Genomic DNA, 9,431 nt, shown 5'->3' on the forward strand with positions numbered 1-9,431 from the left:
ATGAGTTCAATGTTACCATTTAGTACATGATCTTTTATGAAATGGTACCTTATATCGATGTGCTTGGTCATTGAGTGTTGAATTGGATTGTGAGAAATCGCAATGGCACTTTGAGAGTCACAATAGATAGGAATGCGTTGAAAGCGGTAACCATAATCCAAGAGTTGAGATTTCATCCACAGAACCTGAGAAGTACAGCTGGCAGCAACAATGTATTCGGCTTCGGCTTTAGAGAGTGCAATGCAGTTATGTTTCTTGGATGACTAACTGACCAAACGACCACCTAAGAATTGACAGCCACCTGAAGTGCTTTTTCTATCGAGTTGAAGACCACCATAGTTTGAATCTGAGTAGGCTTGAAGTAGGAAGCTCTTCTTCGTTGGGTACCAGAGTCCGAGACTTTATGTGCCTTTAAGATATCGGAAGATTTGTTTCACAGCCAAGAGATGAGACATCTTTGGGTTGACTTGAAATCTGGCACATAGACATGTTGAAAACATGATATCCAGACGACTTGCTGTGAGATAGAGTAGGGATCCAATCATTCCACAGTACTTCTTTTCATCAACAGAAGCACCCAAAGGGTCGGCAAAGATCTTGTGTCCGAAGCCCATTGGTACCTTGGCGGAGGCACAGGTATCCATTGAGTATTTCTTGACGAGTTCCAAAATGTACTTCTCTTGGTGAATGAAAATTCCTCTGTTAGTCTGTTTGACTTGAAGGCCAAGGAAGAAGCTTAACTCCCGATTCATGCTCATTTGGAATCGATTGACCATAAGCTTAGCAAAGTCAACAACCATAGATGAATCCGTAGATCCAAAAATGATGTCATCCACATAAATTTGTACCAGCATGAGATGCTTTCCATTCGATCTTCGGAATAGAGTGGGGTTGAGATTTCCTCTTTGAAAACCGGAGCGCTTGAGAAAATCAGTGAGGGTCTCGTACCATGCCCGAGGAGCTTGCTTGAGTCCGTAGACAACCTTCCGGAGTTTATAACAGTAATTTGGAAAGGAGAGATTAATAAATCCGGGGGGCTGTTGAAGGTACACTTAAGTGTCAAGTTCACCGTTAAGAAAGACACTCTTAACATCCATTTGGTAAACTTTGAAGCCTTTATGAGCAGCATAAGCAAGAAAGATTCTGATGGCTTCAAGACGTGCAACAGGAGCAAAGGTCTCATCGTAGTCGAGCCCTTCGATCTGAGTGAATCCTTTAGCCACCAGCCTTGATTTATTTCTAATGATCACTCATGCGTCATCCATTTTGTTGCAAAACACCCATCTCGTACCGACAATGGGATGATTCTGAGGGGGGGGGGGCACGAGAGTCCAAACTTCATTTCGGTCAAATTCTGCCAGTTCGTCTTGCATGGCTGTAATCCAGTCAGCATGCTCCAATGCTTCCTTGATGGATTTGGGTTCAACCATGGATATGAATGCTGAGAAATGACATTCATTTTGAATATTAGTGGCGGAACGAGTCTGTACACCAGCATTGGGGTTTCCGATTACTTGGTTCGGAGGATGATCCTTCGTCCAAACATGTAATCGTGGGAGTTCTTGGGCCGCCGTCGAACCGATATCAACAGTGGAATTGATTTTCTCCCCCTGAATGGTTTGAATGTTGGCATGATGCTCCCCCTGAACTTCTGAACCAGAGAGGTTGACATCATCATCAGAAGGGAACTCAAAGAAGTTTTCATTTTCATCATTGTTGAGCGGATTGGAATCATCGAAATCATCAGCTGCATCTTGGAAGCCATCCACATTTGATTCAAGAGAGGGATTAGCATTCTCCCCCTCAACCTGAGAAGGTTGAAATGGAGTGGAATCAAATGGAGATAGGCTTGGGATCGGACCGGAGACATTTTGAGAGACTGGAGCTTCCGAAGAGGGAATTGGAATGAGAGATGGTCTTGATCGAGATTCCGAATCAAGAGCGGTTTCGGAAGGACCAAAGAGAGTTTCAAAGTCAACTTCAAGAATTGTTTGAGTGTTTGGACATCCTGGCGGAGGAGCATCAGACTCCATAATGTGAGTTGTAATGTGAGTAGGGCCAGAATTCCGAACGAAGTTGTCATCGAAGGTAATGTCGAAGCTTTCTTCCAGAACACGAGTTCTCCAGTTAAGAACTCTGTAAGCTTTCGATTTTGAAGAGTACCCAAGGAAAATAGCTTCATCAGCTTTAGGTTGGAACTTGGTAAGCTGATCATGGTTGTTCTTGATGAAGCACCTGCATCCGAAAACATGCAAGAACGAGATTGATGGCTTCCTACCATTCATTGCTTCGTATGGTGTCATGTGGAGGCGTCGATTGATGATACTCCAATTTTGAGTGAAGCAAGCAGTAGACACGACTTCAGCCCAAAGGTAGAGTGGTAGATTTGCGAAATTCAGCATAGATTAAGCAGCTTCAACGAGAGTTCTATTGCGTCTTTCGACGACACCGTTTTGTTGAGGAGTATAAGAAGCTGAGAAGTTGTGGTCGATTCCTTTGTCTGTGAGAAATTTCTCAATGGTGGAATTAGTGAATTCCGATCCATTATCCCTTCGGATTCTCCTAACTGGGAGTTTTGTAAGAACTTCTATTCCTTTGATGAAATTTATGAGCTCTAATGTTGTTTTAGATTTCAGCCTTAGGAAGAAGACCCAAGTGAACCTTGTAAAATCATCAACAATCACAAGAATGTATTTCTTATGATGAAGACTTTCTACAGTGGATGGTCCACAGAGATCAATGTGTAGAAGCTCCAATGGTTCCGAAATGGACTTTTCGATGATAATAGGATGACCCTTCTTCGATTGCTTACCACACTCACAAGCAGCACACAAATGATCATTTTCAAATTTGAGAAGCGGTAAACCTCTCACCATTTCGCCAGATACAAGATTATTCATGTACCGAAAGTTTAGATGAGTGAGCCTTCGGTGCCATAACCAACTGACGTCAGGAATAACTTTTGAGAGAAGGCAGAGTTGCGGTTTGCCAACAATCATGTTGATGTCGAGCGGGTACATGTTCTTGTTGCGAAGCAACTTGATTAAACACTCTTTCCGATCTTCGGTCATTACATAGCTGTACTTTTTGCAAAATTCCACACGTCGATTTGAATCAGTGAGCTGAGCAACATTTATCAACTTATGTTTTAGATAAGCCACATGTGAAATAGAGAAGTTTCCGTTGGTGAGAGTTCCATAACCATGAATTTGAGAGTTGGAATTGTTGCCATACGTCACGTAACCAACATTTGGAGAAAGCTTTAAATCTTGCAGAAAATCTTTCTGCCCCGTCATGTGCATGGAGCAAGCACTATCAATATACCATATTGTTTCTTGCTCCGAAGCAGAAAGTGCCTGCAAAATTAGTGAGTAATGGAGTTTTTAGGCTCCGAATTAGACTTTGGGACGTAGACACGGGCTTTGGACTTTAATTGTGACTTAGGAACAACTTTGTGTTTCTGGGTGATATTCTTGGAATTCTTTAGAAACAGACAGAATGCTAATGTCTTTTCATCTATCCAGTAGTCATATTCAATGACTTGAAGGTTCCGAAATGGCTTCTTCGGACCTTTGACGTCCGGAGGGATGGTAACATTTGTTTCCTCCGGAATTGTTATTTCAGCAATGGGAGTTTTGAATTTCCACACATGATTTTTCTTGGAAGATTTTGGAGATGTTTTCTTTTCATTTGTGGATTTTCTTGATGACACATTGGTTTTTGAAAGATTTGCTTTAAAAATTGTGCCATCAGATTTTGCAATAAGGACAGATAATGCAGTCCGAGATTCCGTTGAAGTATTTCAGACGGTTTTGGCAGTTACATGAGCTTGAGACTGAGTTGAGCTGATGACTTTCTTAGGTTCTACATGACCAAGAGGTTCGGAAGGTCTTTTGAGAATCTTAGTGAGAACAAAGGAGTTTTGACTATGAGTGGATGCATGAGAGTTCTAGGATGAACTTGGTTTGGAGTTGGCAAGGAACCTGAAATTTTGTCTAGTCTTAACTTCCTTTTTAAGTGCATTTCGAGCTTCTACTTTGGGATCTACAATATCGTTCCTATTCAGCATTGGTTTTATCCTAGGATGAGATGAGGATTTTGAGGTTTGTCCTACGGATGGATTTTTAAACTCAGGAGTAATGGGAACCAATTTAGTTTTTGATATGACTAAGGAATCCGATTCGCAGGAATCAGAGGACACACAGCTTGAGACGTCAACTTTGTCATCTAAGGATGCCCATACAAACTTAGAGGCAATAGATTCAGTTGTCTTCATAATGATTTCCCCAATCACACAATTGTTCACATGATTACTTTTAGGAACATGATCTACACAATTTGTAAGATTGTGATGAAAATCCGTGGTCCGATTCAGGTCCAGGTTTGTCAGAGGCGGAAGAGGCGTGGAATCAGGACACGTGACAACTATTGGTTTGAACTCAGGAATTAGGGACTCAAAACGGTCTATAGTCTCAGGAAGTGGAGACAAGGGAGAAACAGGGGTGTCAAAATGTTTGATATTCGGAACCTCTCCCATGAATGTCAAATTTTGCAATTCCTTCAAGGGACTAACAATTGGTTTCGGAAACTCGCTTTTGAGATCAGGTGCTTTAGACCATGGATGACGAAAATTGTGAGTCATCCAAATGTCCGCTTCAAGCATATCTACAGAATTATGCAAAGCATCTATTTTTGCATTGAGACGTTTGTTATCAGCAATTAAAACATTTCGTTTAGAATAGGTGATTTCACATTTATCTTTCAAAATGATACATTCATCGTTTGACATTACAAGCTCATGCTCTAAAGACTCGATTTTCAATTTTTTATCCTCAAAACGTAACCTAAGACGATTCAGTTCACAATTCTTCTTCTCACTGGCTTCTGTGGCAGACTTATAGGCTTTATAAATGGTGCTCATATCTGTTTGGATTTGGGTCAGATAAGGTTCACAAAGAGATAAATCAAAATTATTATCTGAGATCATAGATTTTACCTGCTGAACGATGCTTCGACCGGGTGGATCATTGGTAGCCATGTAGCAGTGGTGAGGTTCAGCAGCATCATCTTCATCTTCGGACCCAAAATACCAATATCCTTCATTACATTCAACCGTTTGTCTTGCCATCAGACACATGTTTCTTCCAGATACCATGTCATCATCATCCCCGGATGACCAATATCCTTCAACATCTCTTGAAACCGTTGTAACAAATGCTTTCTCACTTTCAGACATTTCTTGTGCTCTTCGGACATAGTAGGCCGAATCCTTGACTTTTGGTTTTTGTGGAGCATCAGCCAGGCAATCTATGGCAAAATGATTTGCATGTCCACACTTATGACACACAATCTTCGGTTTGTCCGATTTGGAACTCTGAGAGGGTTCCGGAGTAGTGTTTGGTTTAGTGATGTTTGGTTTGTATGCTGGAGGATTTTCGGAAGTTGGTTTAGGTTCCGGAGCTGAGTGAGGTTGAGGATTGTTATGGTGAGGAGCATTGAATCGGTTTTGGTATGGTTTGTAAGAGGAATTTAACGGACATTTGTACTTCATTGAGAGTAGGGCGAACTCCTTTTAGAAACGGAGTTCAGAGTTCATGGCTTCGAACTCATCAACTGGATAGGTTTGTGTGGGTAAGGTAGGTGCATATGTTTGAACCAATGGAACAATGGGTGTGAAGGGATCCGAAGTAGATGAGTTCAGAATGGTTGATTCAAAGGAACTGACAAGGGCAAGAGGACCTCCGGAGAGTTCCCTCATGTTCTGAGAAACATTTGACTCATGTCCTTGAAGTTCATCAAAAAGTTGATAGAGCTTCAACTTTTTCAAGGAACCATTGCTTTGGAGACAAGATTTCACATTTCCCCATCCTTTGCCGAGACTGTTTATAAATTTGAGATTGTACTCCAAAGGAGTTCGAACAATCCCATGAGCAGTCATGTTGTTGACAACAATTCGATAACGGCTGGAAGCTGAGGCCACAGATTCACCTGGAGTGGTAGTGAAGGTGTCGAAGTCGTTGACAACTGAGGTGAGGCGCTTGTCCTTCATGTTTTCGGAACCTTCAATTAGGTCCTGAAGAGTGTCCCAAATCTCTTTGGCAGATTTGCGCAACTTGATGTGCTCGAAGAGTGAGGGAGGAACACCAAACACCATTTCAGAGAAAGCAACTTGATTAGCATGAATCTTTTCAATATCATCTGCAGTCAGAGGAGCATGGCAAGTTTCATCTTCTCTTATGAGCTGAGCAGCTACATCTCTTACAATTGTTCTTACAGGAACATGTGGACCTTCAGTGACGGATCTCCATATTTCTTCACCTTTATCTTTGGCAATTAGAAATCTCTCCATTCTAACTTTCCAGTGATCATATTCTTCCACAACTAGTAATGGGGCACGTGTAGGGCCACCCACACTATTTGCAATTTGCATTGAAATCATTTGCTGAGAATTAGAAGCAACCATTGAAGTTAAGATATCTTCAAGCTAAAGTGGTATATAGAAGAACTTTTATCCTTGACACAGAAATGGTTGAAACACTAAGGTAATTTCAAACCAACTATAATCTGATCTTTATGGATTCAAAGGACAACCACTCAAGCTCTGATACCAATTGTGAGAACAAGATCGATGCGCATGGACAAGGTTTGAAAACTCAAACCTTGAGTGAATGCTTAAGATCAATGTCTGCTTGCTAATGGATGTTCAAGTCAAGACTGGAAAGACCAGTCACATCTTAGATAATATGTTCAACAAATGATCAAGACATTAAATGAATAGTAAATGATCAAGGTAAAGCTATTAAATGAAGAACAAGAAGAATGTTTTGAATATGCTTAGAGTAAATTCCAAAAGTGAGTGAAAGATCCGTAGTTGACTTGTATTGAATGCTCCTATATATAGGAGTGAATGTTACAGCGACTTAACCCAAGTGTTTACATAGGACCGGACAAAAGAGATAAATCTGACATTCTGATTGTCCAAATACAACTATAGACTAAGTCCTATGAAACGTTACATCAATAGCAAGACAAAAGTAATAAATGCACAAAAGACAAAACATAGATGTTCCGGATCAGCATGCATTCCGGACATGAGGGTCAGCTTCAGAATGCCTTCATTCTTCTCATCTTCTTACTTGGTCCGGACAGGTTCCAGACCACTCTTCACTTCGGAAGTTATACCCTTCGGAATAAGGACTTAGGATTGCTAGAGGTTCACTTCCAGGTTCCAACAATAGACCATCTCTTCAAGAGCACCATTAAGAAATGCACACTTAATATCCATCTAGTAGACGTCAAAATTCTTATGAGCTGCATAGGAAAGAAAAATTCATACAGCCTCGAGTCTTGCGACAGGGGAAAAGGTTTCTTCATATTCAATTCCCTCTTGTTGAGAATAAGCTTTTATAACTAATCTAGCTTTGTTACGAACTATATTTCCTTCTTTTTCCATTTTATATTTATAAACCCATTTAAGACCAACAATCAAAACATCATCAGGTTTGAGAATTAACCTCCAAAGTTTGTTCCTTTCGAATTCAACCAACTTAGACTACATCACAACAACCCAATCAAGATGTTCTAATGCATTTTGGTTTGGTTTTTGAAATAAAGACATTAAACATACAATAATCCTGATGAACATTTAGAATTTCATTCCTGGATCGAACATGTGCTAGTGTTAAAACACCCGAATTAGGATCACCAAGAATTTGTTCTTTAGGACGATCCCTCGTCCATTTCTCCATAGGAGGAAATGTAGGATCAAACTCCAAATGTTCATCCTCAAATGTCTCTTCTGATTCTGATAAGTCATCTGAAATAGAAATCATTAAGATCATGAAATTTATTACCTTGAGCATCATTATCATCATGATTCGTTCCACTTGGCTCCCTTTCAACCAATGGATTCGTTTCCTGGTGCTCCCCCTCAACACCAGCTTGAGAAGTCAACAACTCCCCTTCAACTTGAGATTGAGAAGTCAAATTTCTCCTTTCTATATGAGGTGAATAAATAAAGTTCTCCCCCTCCACTTGAGCACCAGTCGAATTTTTTGATATTTCGACATTGACTCTTGAGGTTGATGACGAATGAGCTTCATTTTCTTCATTAGTGATTGACAAATCATCTGAATGCTTTGACGCTTCCGGTACTTGATTATCTTCAACATTAATCTCAACATCAATTTCTCTGTCATGTATACCAAAGATTAAATCAAGATCAACATCGAAAGTAAGCCTTTTCTCAGATTCTTCATTTGTTTCAGAGAGTATGGGTTTCTTTGAAAATTATTGTTTAACTCTCTTAACATAATAATCATCAAATGTGAGATTAAATGTTTCTTCAAGTTTTCGTATTCTCTTGTTAAACACCATGTATGCAATAGAGTTGTGTGAATATCTCAAGAAAAATCCCTCATCAGCTTTCGTCTGAAATTTGGAAAGATTATCTTTGAGATTCATTATGAAACATTTGCAACCAAAAACATGGAAAAATTTCACATTAGGTTTCCTTTTGTTAATGATTTCATAAGGCGTGATGTTGAAACGACGATGAATGAATGAACGATTTTGTGTAAAGCAAGTTGTCGAAACTACTTATGCCCAAAAATATTGAGGCAAATTCGCATATGTAAGCATCATCCAAGCCGCTTTGTACAATGAACGATTCCTCCTTTCGACAGCACTATTTTGTTGTGGTGTGTAAGGAGACGAAAAGTTATGAGAAATTCCCAAATTCGTCAAAACGAATCTAGAATTTGATTCTTAAACTCGGTTCCATTATCATGTTTTATCTTACGAACTTTCTTCTTCAAACTTAGTTCAATGTTTTTGATAAAATTGATCATCACTTGAGCTATTTCCAACTTCTCTCTAAGAAAGAAAACCCAAGTAAATCGTGAAAAATCATCAACAATAACAAGTATGTACTTTTTCTTATTGAAAGACTCAACAGTCAAAGGACCACACAAATCAATGTGAAGAAGTACCAACAGTTCAACGTTCTTTGAATCAATTGTGATTGGATGACCTTGACGATGTTGTTTACCCTGTTCACAAGCTACACATAACGAATCATTGTCAAATTTTAAAACAGGCAAACCATGAACAAGATCATTTAAAACAAGTTAATTTAAATTCTTAAAGTTGAGATGAGAAGGTCTTCGATGCCAAATGCAGCTAAGGTCAGATGAAGCTTTTGATAGTAAGCAAACTGAGGGAATGCCTATTATAGGTTGTATCTCCAAAGTGAACATATCACCCTTCCTCTTTGAATTAAACAAAACTTCCTTTGTTTCTTTGTTTGAAATTACACTTCCTTCCTCATTAAAAACCACTTGGTTTCCAGTTCCAACTAGAATTTGAGTTACACTTATTAGGTTATGCTTTAACCATTCGACATAAGTGACTCTTTCACTGTGAACTTTCCA

The sequence above is a fragment of the Lactuca virosa genome, chromosome 7, assembly GCF_052849685.1.
Source record: "Lactuca virosa cultivar CGN04683 chromosome 7, Lactuca_virosa_CGN04683_v6, whole genome shotgun sequence".
Taxonomy (NCBI): domain Eukaryota; kingdom Viridiplantae; phylum Streptophyta; class Magnoliopsida; order Asterales; family Asteraceae; genus Lactuca; species Lactuca virosa.